The sequence below is a fragment of the Hyperoodon ampullatus genome (genome assembly GCF_949752795.1).
Source record: "Hyperoodon ampullatus genome assembly, chromosome: 6".
NCBI lineage: Eukaryota > Metazoa > Chordata > Mammalia > Artiodactyla > Ziphiidae > Hyperoodon > Hyperoodon ampullatus.
Window position 1 is genome coordinate 87,394,112 of NC_136919.1, and position 15,134 is coordinate 87,409,245.

The following is a 15,134-nucleotide window of genomic DNA, read 5'->3' on the forward strand; positions in this document are numbered from 1 at the left end:
TGTGAGAGAGGGAGTGTGTGTGTGGGAGTAGTGTGAGACAGAGTGTGTGTGTGTGAGTGAGAGGGAGTGTGTGTGTGAGAGAGTAGTGTGAGACAGAGTGTGTGTGTGTGAGAGTGTGTGTAAGAGAGAGGGTGTGTGTGTGTTTGCGAGAGAGTGTGAGAGGGTGTGTGTGAGAGGGTGTGTGAGAGAGGGTGTGTGTGTGAGAGAGTGTGTAAGAGAGAGTGTGTGTGAGTGTGAGAGAGTAAGAGAGAGAGGGTGTGTGTGTGTCAGAGAGAGGGTGTGTGTGTGTGTGAGATAGAGATTCAGCTGAGCAACCTAATTATTGGTTTTCATTTTCTTACCACCCTTATTTTGCATACACACAGACCTATGTACAACTGAAGTTCTTAACATCTGGGAAAGCTGCACATTTTAGGTGGAGTTACTCTGTAAAAGAAACCATGCTGCTTGAGAGAGGGAAATGTTTTCACACACATACACACGCACACAAACACACACACATGCCACATCTCTTTATATTTTTTTCTTTAAGCAGTGATATGGCCTTGTCTAATTTACATTAGAAACTCACAGTTTGTGGGATGAACAATGGATTGTGGGAGGGCAAGACTGAAAGCAGGGAAACCAATTAGGAGGTCATTACAGAATACTGGGGAAGAGATGGTGATGGCTTGAAATAGGATGGGGGCTTAGGAGATAGTGCCATTTTTATACACGCACACACACACACAGAGGATGTATTTTGGAGACAGAGTAAATAGGACGTGTGATGGATTGAATGTAGGGGTTGAGTTACAGGAAAATTAATGTGAGTTGTGGTACAAAATGGGCAGGAAGCTGGCGGGTGTTTAACATGACAGACCTTTGTTGCAGCACAACACTCTGGCCTTCCATAAATCACTGTAGCATGCAACATCAGGAACTCAAAGGACCAAAAAACTCTATTAGCACTGAAGCATGGCATCTCTTTAACACACGTATTTAACGAAATGGCACTAGTGCTATTCATTTTTCTTGTTATTTTTCTTGTTATTTCTGCATATTTGAGAGAGCAGGCCAGAGGAGGACACAAGAGTACCTAAGTTGTGATCACATTGTTCCTGAGAATACAGGAGGAAAACTGAAGCAGAAGGAGGCTGTTTCACAGAGGTGGGAGGCAAGGGACTCTGTTCTCTCAGACTCTCAAATCTCTTATGCTGTTTTCCAGCCATGGCTGCAGCATGATTCCTGATAGGGTGCATTCACAGCTGTGGCTCAGGACAGAGAGTGCTACTGAGGTTTCCTCTGTGGTAGTGTTTTTCAGATGATGGGTGTGACCTTCTAGTGGGTAATATGATAAAATGATTGAGAATTACCAGCATTGGGGAAAAAAAGTGTAATAGAAAACATTACAGTGCACCTCCTACAACATTGTTTTGTGAATTCTTTGTTTTTGTTTCATTTACATATATGGATGGATGGATGTGTCACAGTGCAAATTGGATTTTTTAGAGTGGGTCTAGGTTAAAAAGAAAAGTTGGAAAGCCACTGCTCCCAGATACATTCTGGGAAATGTACTGGGAAATCATCCTCAGTTTCTTGCTTCAATATAACTGTCTGAAGACTTGGAATAGGTTTATTTCCTTAACCTCATCAACTTTAATCTTTATGGCAGGCAGAGACAGATGAATTGACCAAGCATTGGAGACGAATAACTTGGTGGGTGGTAGGTCTCGGAAAAGAGGTGGGAAACATAAAACCTACCAAGAGACAGGGGGAATAAGAGGTGAAAAGACGTTTCCCATAAAGCCAGATGAAAACAACAGAGCCCCAGACCAGTAGTCATAGGCATCTTATCATCGGGGGAAGGGTTAGCAAAAAGAAGAGTAGAGGATATCATAGGCAATCTGTGCCTACCCCACTTCTGCCCGGGTCTACCTTTGGTACTCAACGATGCGAAAGGGAGACCCATAACTGACATTTAAAGAATTTCTAGATGGGAACCATAAGGGCAGCCTCTTCCTAATGGAAAATTGAAGAGCTCAGAAATGTCACAGCGTATCTGTAATTCCGCATCCCCATTCCTTCGGCCGATCGTCGTTTATTGGATTTGTGCTATACACAATACCTGTGCCTGATTTCTTCATGTCACTCACAGACAAACCTTGTGAAATTGCCGAAAGATCAGAACAAAGCCAAATTGTAAGTCAAGAATGAAAAGATAGGAGCCTTCCTAATTACAGACTAAGTGTCCAAGATCTCTCCTGGCGGTGGCAAGGGTGAAGGTTCAAAAGTTTTAGTGACTAAAAAAGCTTTTTGATTTTCCAAACATCTTCTCCTTAAGGCACCTCATTCAGATAGAAGCAGCTGCCTAAGATGGGGGTTCAATTGCCTGTTCCCAGTCTTTCTCCTTGCGGGCTGTTGTCTCTTGGTGTGTGCAAGACATGAGTGATTGTGCAATAGGCCAGCACCTGAGGTGCTAAAAGTGAGAGACTTGTGCTATATAACACTTGTGATACACAATACTAATACACTTGTGGAGTATAATAATACAAAAATGTGATATATGATAAAACATTTCTAATTTTTTTCCAGCATGCTTAAAATACTATTCTGAAATTAACTTTGCCAGATAATTCTAACACTGGAATTGAGACTATTGTTGACTTTTTAAAAACTATTCTTAATGAAAGATATGGTTTTAAATATTCTTATCATGCCTCATATTGTTTCTAATTAAACCTCTGACCACTTTGAAATGTTATATTCAGATAGAATGGTGTGGTATGGTTATTGGAATCAGTCTATGGGAAGGAAAGTGTGGAGAATTTTAATTAGTGAATACTAAACATAAAAATTCAGATCACAGGCAACAGTTTTGGGTGCTGCAATTTGAGGAGGACATCAGTAAACTGGAATATGTCCAGAAAAGGGAAAATGGGACTACTTATACATTAGAGATCTGGAAAACAAATTATATGAGACACAACTCAAAAAGCAAGAAATCATTCAGGAGGAAAGCATGAGCCCCTATTATATTGCTGGCACTGGACTGAAGTTTGAAGATAAAGCAAGAGCCTCTCAGGAAGTTTTGTAAAAGAAAAGAAAAGCTTTTGGGGAGTTGTGAAAGTGGCCATGATGTATCTTAAGAACATTTACATAGATAGAGGATGGATTAAAGCTCTTTCTGTCTCCATTTTCTTTTTATGTTGTTGTTGTTTTGTTTTTTTTTAATTTTATGAAAGTATAGTTATTTACAATATTGTGTTAATTTCTGCTGCACACCAAAGTGACTCAACTATACATATGTATATTATTTTTCATATTCTTTTCCATTATGGTTTATCACAGGATATTGAATATAGTTCCCTGTGCTAGACAGTAGGACCTTGTTGTTTATACATCCTATATATCCTAGTTTGCATTTGCTAATCGCAAACTCCCAATCCTTTCCTCCCCTCCTCCCCTCCCCGCTGGAAACCACAAGTCTTTTCTCTGTGTCTGTAAGTGTTTCTGTTTTGTAAAGATGTTCATTTGTGTCATATTTTAGACTCCACATATAAGTCATATCATATGGTATTTGTCTTTCTCCTTCTGACTGACTTCACTTAGTGTGATCATCTCTAGGTCCATCCATGTTGCTGCAAATGGCATTATTTCATTATATTTTATGGCTGAGTAATAAATACTCCATTGTGTGTGTGTGTGTGTATATATATATATATATATATATATACACACACACACACACACACACACACCACATCTTCTTTATGTATTCATCTGTCAAACATTTAGGTTGTTTCCATGTCTTGGCTATTGTAATTGTGCTGCTATGAACATAGGGGTGCATGTGTCTTTTCAAATTATAGTTTGGTCTGGGTGTATGCCCAGGTGTAGGATTGCTGGATCCTATGACAATTCTATTTTTAGTTTTTTAAGAAACCTCCATACTCTTTTCCATAGTGGCTGCACAAATTTACATTCCCACCAACAGTGTAAGAGGGTTCCCTTTTCTCCATACCCTCTCCAACATATATTATTTGTAGATTTTTTAATGATGGCCATTCTGACTAGTGAGAGGTGGTACCTCATTGTAGTTTTGATTTGCATTTCTCTAATAATTAGCGACAATGAGCATCTTTTCATGTGCCTGTTGGCCAGCTCTATGTCTTCTTTGAAGAAATGTCAATTTAGGTCTTCTGCCCATTTTTCTTTTCTTTTTTTTTAAATTTTATTGAAGTATAGTTGATTTACAATGTTGTGTTAATTTTTGCTGTACAGCAAAGCGACTCAGTTATACATATATATATTCTTTTTCATATTCTTTTCCATTATGGTTTATCAGAGGATATATTTGTTGAAGAAGGAGAAGGAGAAGAGACAGAGTTTGACCCAAATGATGCTTTTCAATAGGGGTGGTACAGATTTTGTGAGACCTAAATCTTATATAATTTGGGGACCTTCTTTAAAAAAAGAAAATTAGATATGTAAATTAATATTTGTTTAGGATGTAATCTGTTGACTTAAAACAAATAGACTTTCAGTTATTTTTCTAGCAAATATGGGTTTATTTGGGATCAGCAGAGAATTGCAATTTGGGGTCTGTACCATGGCAAGCCACATGCAAGTACCCGCACAGTGAGGGAAGGAGGACAGTTTTATAGAGGGAAAAAGAAGTTGGGAGGGCAGTAGTCAACAAAGAGTCCATGGCTTTTCATTGGCTGAGTCCTTGCCAGGAAAGAAGAGGAGTCTTTCTTCTTCTTCTTGGGCTCTGCTGTCATCAAAGGGCATGAGAGCTCCCCTGTCTGGTCTCCCAACTCTATTTAACTGAGGTTTCTGTTTATTAGTTTTTTACAAAATGAAGCCACACAAATTATAGTTCTTAAAAAACTGAAAAATCCTACATTCTAAAGTCCAGGAAGAAAACCCCAGAATGTTCTTATTAGTTAGCTGCCTGACATACGTCTGTGATACTTTTTAGCCTATATTTCAGACTGCAGACTCTCAGCAACTCTTCATGTTACAACATACTGTAATATAAATTTCTAAATTTATAAAGAGAGGAGAATATAAGGATAGAGAGAATAGAAAGATGCTTCAGTCTTCCTCCTAGCATAGTTGATAGGTGTTTTTAGTTACTGGTAATTTAGAACTTTTTCCACAAGGGAGCTTTTTTTTTTTTTTTTTTGAGGTACGCGGGCCTCTCACTGTTGTGGCCGTGGAGCACAGGCTCTGGATGCACAGGCTCAGTGGCCATGGCTCACGGGCCCAGCTGCTCTGCGGCATGTGGGATCTTCCCGGACCGGGGCACGAACCCGTGTCCCCTGCATCGGCAGGCGGACTCTCAACCACTGCACCACCAGGGAAGCCCCACAAGGGAGCTTTTGATGCTATACATTTCAAACCTCCTTTCCCACTACTATCACATACTTCCAGTGCAAATGAGAAGCTTCTATATAGGTTTGACTTTGACTTGTAGATTTCCTCCATGGAGCCCTGATGCTTCTGTAGAAACACCTTAGGTGGATCTTAACTGGCCCCTCTCCCATCATACACAGGTCAGATGGTGGAGAGCCCCCTGCCCAGATTTTAACTAAAGAAGCTCTGCTCTCCCCAGCTTTATGAAGTGGATTTTCTCAGCTTCTGGGGGATTCCAAGGGTGAATATCAAGGGAAAACTGCCCTGAATGAAGGCACTAGGGTGACTCAGAAATAATCATAAAACCAAGTAAATGTTAGTCTACTTTTTATTATCACTTTGTGCCAGCAACTCTGCACAATGTCAGTGAAAAAAATTCTCCACCACCAAAAAGCTTTTGTTGGTTAGAGTTCAAAATAATTGTTGCAGTTGCCTTTAGGTTTTAATAATAAATATGTAAGCTTCAGATTGGCATGTTTTTATTATTTATACTTCAATAAACATTGTATTCTGCATGGAAGCTAGTTTGGAAAACTCCCAGCCTCCAGAACACATAGAATCAGTTAGAGAAATTGGTTTTTACAGTACGTTCCTAATGATTCTGAACCATTCACGCTTGCTTTGGTTACAGTCCATGTCTTCAATCACTGTGGAATTACATATTCCTCGATTAAACTGTAGATTTGAAATAAACAATGTTAGTAGAGTGATTGGAAAGATTAATAAAACAGTACTTGAGGCACAACGGTTTTGTCATTCTATGTGACCACTTGGAGATTTGTTTGTGTTTAAAATATAAAACTGTGAAACAGATTGCAAACTGTGATGTTGTCTTAGTCCTTTCAGGCTGCTGTAACAAAATACAACAGACTCGGTAGCTTATAAACAACAATACTCATTTTTCACAGTTCTGGAGGCTGAAAGTCCAGAATCATTGCATCAGCAGATTTGGTGTTTAGTGAGGACTTCCTGGTTCACACATGGTGCCTTCCTGCCTCACAGGGTGCCTTTTTGCCTCACATGGTGGAAGGGACTGGGGAGTCTCCGTGGGGTCTCTTTTATAAAGGCACTAATCACATTCTTGAGACCTCCACCTTAAGCACTGCCCAAAGGCCACACCTCCAAATACCATCACCTTTGGGGGTTAGCATTTCAACTTGATGAATTTGGGGAGGATACAGAGCCAGGTACCAGACATCTAGGGACAGTCCCTATGCCCAGAGCCTGCCAAAATTATTAGAACTGTGCAATCCTAAACTCGCTTAGCCTGTTTACTTTGCCTTGCCCATTCCTTCTCAGGAGAACTGCAGTAAAGGCTCTCACCTTCAGTTCCTCTCTCTCTCTCTCTCTCTGACAGATCATTGTACCTGGGTACTTCCCTATGCAGCCCTGTGTAGCATGCTATATAATAAAAACTTTTTCTTTCATGACAGTTATTTTCATGTCAGTGTGTCTTACCATACCTAATTAAAACAAATCATGTGTACTATTAAAACATTGTGACAGAGACTATATGGCCTGCAAAAACTAAAATATTTACTATCTGGCCCTTTACAGACAAAAATTGCTGTCCCCTTCTTTAGAAGATATAGAAGATACTCTTCCAAGTTCATCTACATGGCTGTTAGCAGGCCTCAGGGGATTTCAAGCTCGCCCACATGGGCCTCTTGCTAAGGTGACCAGCTGTTCCATATATGAGACTTTCAGGACTAAAAGCAGGAAAATTCCAGGAAAACTGATAGTTGGTCACCCTGGCAAGACATGGCAGCTAGCTTTCCCAAAATTGAGCACCCGACTGTTCAAGGTGGAAACTGTAGTCCTTTTATTACTTATCCTAGAATTGTTATCTCATTAGTCCTGCCATACTCTATTTGAAGTAAGTTAAGTCCAACCCACATCCAACAGGAGATTATATCAATATAAGACTGTGAATACCAGGAAGCAGGGTTCACTGTGGGCTAACTTAAAAACTGCCTACCATACCATCCTCTCCTTTCTTATCTTTCTACCACTACAGCAATACATGAGAAAATACATTTTTATTTTGCATAGAGCATGAGTCAGCAGTTCTTGGTGCTATCCTAGGTATATCTGTCCACCAACACAAGAAGGAATCAAATGAATCTGAAACACGTAAATTATGCTTTGTGTGGCAAGGGTATGATATCATGATAAAATGTGAGATTTAACCTCTACTCTGATAATTATTGTTAAACTTCTTATATCACTAATAATGAACATGGCCCATGGCATACCTTCCTCAGAGTACCTCAATGAAAATTCACAACTCAAATTTCCCTATAGATTCAGCAATGCCTGGCAATTATCTCCTTAGTGTACATCAAACACTAAGTATTCTCAGCTATATTTAAAAAGTACATAGCCATCTGTATTTTAAAAAATAGATTAGTTCGTAAGAGATTCTTGATGTATTTCCCTCATTTTTTCCCTTTTTCAGTTTCTATCCTTTATTCTAGAAAAGAGATCATTAGCTGAATGGTCACTTAATAAGCATCTACATCCTAATTATGATTTTTCCCTTAATGTGGGTAATCTTTCCATTCATTTCTTTTAGGACATCTGCTTGAAAATGTAAGCTTTATTTGTAAGATATCATCTGTCCCTACAGTTCCTTTTCCTCTTGAAACTCCAGTGTTGGACTCTGATATCACCATTAGTTGCTATGGAGATTATTATGATGCCACAAACAGAGAGTTATGAATTCATGCTGGGAAGTAGCAATGGGAAGCCCACTATTAAAAAAAAAAACTTAACTTTCTAGCTCATCTTAAAATGATGGGGAGGGAACTAAGTTCAAGGAAGAAAACCCTAGCCTATTTCTCCAAGCACACTGTGTTTTCAGAATTGTCTTTACCTGATGTAGAAGAACTTATACCATTCAATCTGTGACTTTTCTGATGAGACACTAAGTTTGCAAACTTTGAGGGACCTTTTATTCAACTGATCTAAACTCTGCCTGTATCTATATGCAGTGGGCGATGGAATTGTGAACGTGCTGATAATTACCATTTCAGTCTCACTAATGATAAATAGCAATCTCCGTACTCATACCAGTCACAGGGCAATCCCCAAAGATCATTAAGAGGGCAAAACAAATGGATTGAGAGTGCTGTATTTCATGTGTTTCATAAGTATACACAGACTGCCTCTTAAAATAAATATCATAGCACTGAGCAGCTCATATTAATACGAATTCTCCTGCATAAAACATGATCGAAGAGTCAGCTTCCAGAACAGCAATATTATTTATTGCACAGAGAAAATGCCATATGGAAAGGGAGCCCCGGGGCCTAGATTCTGGGTTTAGCTACTCTTCTGCTTCAGTCTATAACTTTGAGCAATTCATGGAACTTCCCAGGGCTTCCATTTCATGGGAGCAGTGATGGTGTTAGGAAAACCTCTACTAAAATTGCTGCCCAGGGATCCTCTAAGAATTAATGAGATAGTGTCTATAGAGCATTTTGAAGACCTTAGACAAAATTAGATGGATAACTAAGAAATATTTAAAGATATTTTACATCAGGATTAGACTCTAATTTCGATTTTTTTTTTAAGGTGGCCTGCTTAAAGCTGATTTGTTCCTCATTCCAAAAGTAACAAAGTAATCAGGCTGAGTTGCACTATAGATTTTTTTTTTTTTTTTTTTTTTTGCATTACGTGGGCTTCTCACTGCTGTGGCCTCTCCCGTTGCGGAGCACAGGCTCTGGACGCGCAGGCCCAGTAGCCATGGCTCACGGGCCCAGCCGCTCCGCGGCACGTGGGATCCTCCCAGACCGGGGCACGAACCCGCGTCCCCTGCATCGGCAGGCAGACTCTCAACCACTGCGCCACCAGGGAAGCCCGCACTATAGATTTTAACATAATCCAGTTATCTTTATCAATTATGAGATTGAACCTGGCAAACAAAACTAATTTCTGTTTATACTGAGGAAATATGAAGGAAAGTGTATTAGGCAAAAATGGCCAAAATGTAATTTATTTCCCAGCCAAATAGCCTTAAATTCACTTTTTATTTAAAGGTGTCTGTGTTAAGTGTTCGCACTTCAAAAATTCAACGAACAATTTTTTTTTTTTTTTTTTTTTTTTTGTGGTACACGGGTCTCCCACTGTTGTGACCTCTCCCGTTGCGTTGCGGAGCACAGGCTCTGGACGCGCAGGCTCAGCGGCCGTGGCTCATGGGCCCAGCTGCTCTGCGGCATGTGGGATCTTCCCGGACCGGGGCACGAACCCGTGTCCCCTGCATCGGCAGGCGGACTCTCAACCACTGCGCCACCAGGGAAGCCCCAACAAACAATTTTTTAACCTTTATTTTATTGTTTTGTTGTGAAGAACTGTCTTTCAGTTTACATAGAATTCAACATTTGGGAAATATTTTTAAAATATTTAATACACATCAACTATTTTAAATAGTAATAATAAAGAATACCCATCTAACCTCACTGTGGTTGGTTGTCTAGTAACTTTAGTCTTCTAAAACAGTATATTTAAACACTGAATGTATTTTATGTCAAATGAATAGCCATGTTAATACCATAATGTAAATATCTAACTAATAGACATAAATATGCTAATGGTATATGAATAAAAGCAGCTTGCAAATCATTATATATAGTACAATCAGTGTATTTTTTAATATTACTAGAAAAGTTCTTTACGTCTATACATGGAAATATTTTTTTTTTTTTTTTTTTTTTTTTTTTTTTTTTTTTTTTTTGGTGGTACGCGGGCCTCTCACTGTCGTGGCCTCTCCCGTTGCGGAGCACAGGCTCCGGACGCGCAGGCTCAGTGGCCATGGCTCACGGGCCCAGCCGCTCCGCGGCATATGGGATCCTCCCAGACCGGGGCACGAACCCGTATCCCCTGCATCGGCAGGCGGACTCTCAACCACTGCGCCACCAGGGAGGCCCTACATGGAAATATTTACATTGGTTATCTTCATAGTGAGATGCCAAGAATTTTTAGTTTACAATAGTTTTTCTGAATGCTAAGAAATTCCACATAATAAGCAAAATAAGCTAATTTTATTTTAAAAATTAAAATACTTTTTACAGATGGAAACGTTACCTTTCTCCCTCTTTTCAAGGTATTATGAAGCTCAGTTGAGATAAGGAAGGTAAAAGTACCTTGGAAATTGTGAACTGCCTTGCAAATGTGTATTGTTGGTGATATTATACTCCAAATTTCAAGCTCTTTAGAAACAAAGACTATTTGTCCATTCCAAGAATATCCTTGCATTGCAGCTATGTAAAAATATTTTCTTCATTTGGAAGCCAACCCAAGATCACTTTTACATAAGTTAGAAAAAAGTACAACACATTTTCTTCACACCTCAAATATCACAGATGGAAAACTGTCATTTTGCCTATTTTCTATGTGAAAATGATTTTTAAATGTAGCAAATGACTAATATATGCCTGAAGAAAATTTAACATTTTAACTCCCTCTGTTTGCAAGTGACTGTTTGTGAATGGATTAATTAACAACCATTTCTTAATGAATTGAAAGTGCAAATATCAATGGAAGTTCATTTACAATTAAGAGCAGGACAAGATGGTACCCATTTATGTAGTGTTTGTTCTTAAACAAGTCAATCTGTACTGTTTTCAATGGAGAACCCATTTTTTTCTTCCAGTTTTATTGAGATGCAATTGACATACAGTACTGTATAACCTTAAGGAGTACAGCCTAATGACTTGATGTACATACCCCATGAAATGATTACCACAGTAAGTTTAGTGAACTTCCATCGTCTCAAATAGACAAAAAGTTACAGAAATAGAAAAAAATTTTTTTTCTTGTGATGATGAGAATGCTTGGGATTTACTCTCAGTGACTTTCATATATAACATAGAGAAGTGTTAATTATATTTATCATGTTGTATATTATATCCCTAGTACTTATTTATCTTATAATTAGAAGTTTGTACCTTTTGACTACCTATCCAATTCCTCCTCCCCCTAGCCCCTGCTTCTGGTAATCACAAATCTCTCTTTTTCTCTGAGTTTGCTTGCTTGTTTGTTTGTTTTTGAAGTATAATAGACCTACAACACTATGTTAGTTCTGTTACACAACATAATGATTCAGTATATCTGTACATTTCAAAATGATCATCACGATAACTCTAGATACCATCTGTCACCATACAAAAGTATTACATAGTTATTGACTATTTTTGCACACTGTATATTTCATACCTGTGACTCATTTATTTTGTAGCTGGAACTCTTTATCTCTTAATCTCCCTCACCTATTTCTCTCCTCCTCCTATTTTGCTCCCCTCTAGCAACCACTTGTTTGTTCTCTGTATCTATAACTAACTCTGTTTTGTTATGTTTGTTCATTTGTTTTGTTTTTAATTCCATATGTAAGTGATTATACAGATTTGTATTCCTCTGTCTGACTTATTTCACTTAGCATAATACACTCTAGGTCCGTCCATTGTTGCCACAAATGTCAAGATTTCATTCTTTTTTATAGCTGAGTAATATCCACTGTGTGTGTGTGTGTGTGTGTGTGTGTTTGTGTATAAATATATACATATGCATATATATATATACCACTTCTTTATCCATTCATTTATTTATGGGCTCTATGTTGGCTTTTGTAAATGATACTGCAGTGAATACAGGGGTCCATGTATCTTTTATAATTAGTGTTTTCCTTTTCTTTGAATAATTACCCAGGAGAGGAATTTCTGGATGGCATGGTAAATCTATTTTTAATTTTTTGCGGAATCTCCACATTGTTTCCAATCATGGCTGTACCAGTGTACATTCCGACTAACAGTGCATGAGGGTTCCCTTTCCTCCATATCCTCACCAACACTTGTTATTTGTTGCTTTTTGGGTGATAACCATTCTGACAGATGTAAGGTGATATCTCATGGTGATTTTAATTTGCATTTCCCTGATGATTAGTGATGTTGAGCATCTTTTCATGTGCCTGTTGGCTATGTGTATGCCTTCTTTGGAAAAATGTCTATTCAGATCCTCTGCTGATTTTTAAATCACGTTGTTTAGTTTCTTGATGTTGAGTTGTATGAACTTTGTATAATTTGGATATTAACTCCTTACTGGTTGTATTGTTTGCAAATATCTTCTCCCATTCAGTAGGAAGCCTTCTCTTTTTGTTGGTAGTTTCTTTTGCTGTGCAAAATCTTTTTAGTTTGATTTAGTCTTTTTGTTAATTTTTGCTTTTGTTTCCCTTGCCTGAGGAGACATATCCAAAAACATATTATGGAGATCTATGTCAAAGAACATATTGCCTATGTTTTCTTCCAGAAGTTATAGTTTCAGGTCTTACATTTAAGTCTTTAATGAATTTTCAGTTTATTTTTGTGCATGGTATGAGAGAGTAGTCCAATTTGATTCTCTTACAGGTAGCTGTCCCAACACAATTTACTGAAGGGGATGTCTTTTCTTCATTTTATATTCTTGCCTCCTCTGTCATAGATTAATTGCCCAATAAGTGCAGGCTCAATCAGGGCTTTCAATTCTGTTCCATTGATCTATGTGTCTGTTTTTTTTGTTTTCTGTTTTGTTTTTGTTTTTGTTTTTGGCCAGTACCATATTCTTTGGATTACTATAGCTTGGTAGTATAGTTTGAAAACCAGTGAGCATGATACCTTTAGTTTCGTTCTTTCTGAATATTGTTTTGGCTATTCAGGGTCTTTTTGTGTTTCTGTACAAATTTTAGAATTATTTGTTCTAGTTCTGTGAAAAATGCTATTGGTATTTTGATAGGCATTTCATTGAACTGTAGTTCGACTTGGGTAGTATGGTCATTTTAACAAAATTAATTCTTCCAATCCATGACTATGGTATATATTTCTATCAGTTTCTTTTACCAGTGTCTTATACTTTGCTGAGTACAAGTCCTTTACCTCCTTAGTTAGATTTATTCCTAGATATTTTGTTCTCTTGGTGCAGTTGTGAGTGGGATTATTTTCTTAATTTCTCTTTCTGATAGTTTGTTGTTAGAGTATAGAAATGAAACGGATTTCTGTAACTTAATTTTGTATTATGCAACTCTACCGAATACATTGATGAGCTCTAGTGGTTTTTTGGTGGCATCTTCAGGGTTTTCTATGTATAGTATCATGTCATCTGCAAACAGTGCAGTCCTTTCCCATTTGCATTTTAAAAATTTCTTTTTCTTGTCTGTTTCCTATAGTTAGGATTTCCAATACTCTGTTGAATAGAAGTGGTAAGAGTGGGCATCCTTGTCTTGTTCCTCATCTTAGAAGAAATACTTTCACCTTTTCACCATTAAGTATGATGTGATCTGTGAGCTTGTTATATATGGCTATTATGATGTTGAGGTATGCTCCCTCTATATCCACTTTGTGGAGAGTTTTTATCATAAATAGATGATGAATTTTGTGAAAAGCTTTTCCTGCATCTATTGACATGATCATTTGATTTTTATTCTTCAGCTTGTTAATGTTGTGTATCACATTGATAGATTCGTGAATATTGAACCATCCTTGCATCCCTGGGATAAATCCCACTTGATCCTGGTTTATGAACCTTTTTAAGTATTGTTGAATTCAGTTTGCTAATATTTTGTTGAGGATTTTTGCAAGTATATTCATCAGTGATACTGGCCTGTAATTTTCTTTTTTTTTTTTTTTTTTTTTTTTTTTTGGTGGTACGCGGGCCTCTCACTGTTGTGGCCTCTCCCGTTGCGGAGCACAGGCTCCGGATGCGCAGGCTCAGCAGCCATGGCTCACGGGCCCAGCCGCTCCACGGCATATGGGATCCTCCCAGACCGGGGCACGAACCCGTATCCCCTGCATCGGCAGGCGGACTCTCAACCACTGCGCCACCAGGGAGGCCCTGTAATTTTCTTTTTTGGTGTGATATCTTTGTCTGGTTTTCATATTACAGTGATGCTGGCCTCACATAATGAATTCAGAAGCATTCCCTCTTTCCTCTGCATTTGTTTGAAATAATTTGAGGAGACTAGGTATTAACTCTTCTCTAAATGTTTTGTAGAATCTGCCTGTGAAGTCTTCTGATCCTGGACTTTTGTTTGTTGGGAGTTTTCTTTTTATTACTGATTCAATTTCATTACTGTGAATTGGCTGGTTCATATTTTCTATTTCTTCCTGCTTTAATCTCAGAGCTTGTACATTTCTAGGAATTTCTCCTAGCGTGTCCATGTTTTTGACATATAATTTTTCATACTAATCTCTTATGATCCTTTGTATTTCTGTGATGTCAGTTATAACTTCCTTCTTATTTCTGATTTTAATTATTTGGTCCCTGTCTCTCTTTTTTTTTTTTTTTTTTTGATGATCCTGGTTAAAGGTTTATCAATATTGTTTATCTTTTCAGAGAACCAGCTGTTAGTTTTATTGATCTTTTGTGTTGATTTTTTTAGTCTCATTTATTTATGCTCTGATCTTTATGATTTCTTTCCTTCTATTCACTTTGGGTTTTGTTTCTTTTTCTACTTCCTTTAGATGTAAATCTAGGTTTTTAACTTGAGATTTTTGTTTCCTGAGATAGGCTTGTATCTCAGGAAACTTTCCTTTTAGAACTGCTTTTGATGCATCCCATAGATTTTGCATCATTGTGTTTTCATTTTCATTTGTATTTTTTAATTTCCTTTTTGATTTCTTTACTGACCTTTTGGTTGTTTAGGAGCATATTGTTTAGCCTCCATGTGTTTGTGATTTTTTTCAATTTTTTTGTAGTTGATTTATAGT